We start from the raw sequence: 448 nt of genomic DNA, 5'->3' as shown, positions 1-448 counted from the left end.
CAGCCATATTGCTTTTTGCACTTTGGACAGATTTCTGATTGGCTGACAAAATTGGTTACTGCGCATCCTTCTACTTGGTTCACCTGTCTTATTACATCATGGTAGCACCTTAAAACGTGATGCTGCGCATGCGCATTGGGAACATTTATCCCACAGATGTTTGCATCAGCGCGAGCCATGGGAAGTATAGGCAATGCCCGGTCCATTTATATATGTTCTATGATTTGTATAATCTTATCTCTCTTTCTTTCTTTCAGACGTAACGCGTGACGCGCTCAGTGGATACCATAGACTTATAAGATAGACGGAGCGTTCATACGAGAGGAATTGAAGACAATATTGAAGGACAGCTCTACTCCAGACATAGTTGTTTCCCTCTTTCACAGTAAGCGGTGGGGGACTAATTAGCTTGAGCGTAAAGGCCACAACTCTCGAACGTCTATGGCTG

The sequence above is a fragment of the Trachymyrmex cornetzi genome, unplaced genomic scaffold, assembly GCF_001594075.2.
Source record: "Trachymyrmex cornetzi isolate Tcor2-1 unplaced genomic scaffold, Tcor1.1 scaffold387, whole genome shotgun sequence".
NCBI classification, from domain to species: Eukaryota; Metazoa; Arthropoda; class Insecta; order Hymenoptera; family Formicidae; genus Trachymyrmex; species Trachymyrmex cornetzi.
The sequence above is the reverse complement of the archived record's forward strand: the minus strand, read 5'-3'. Positions refer to the sequence as shown.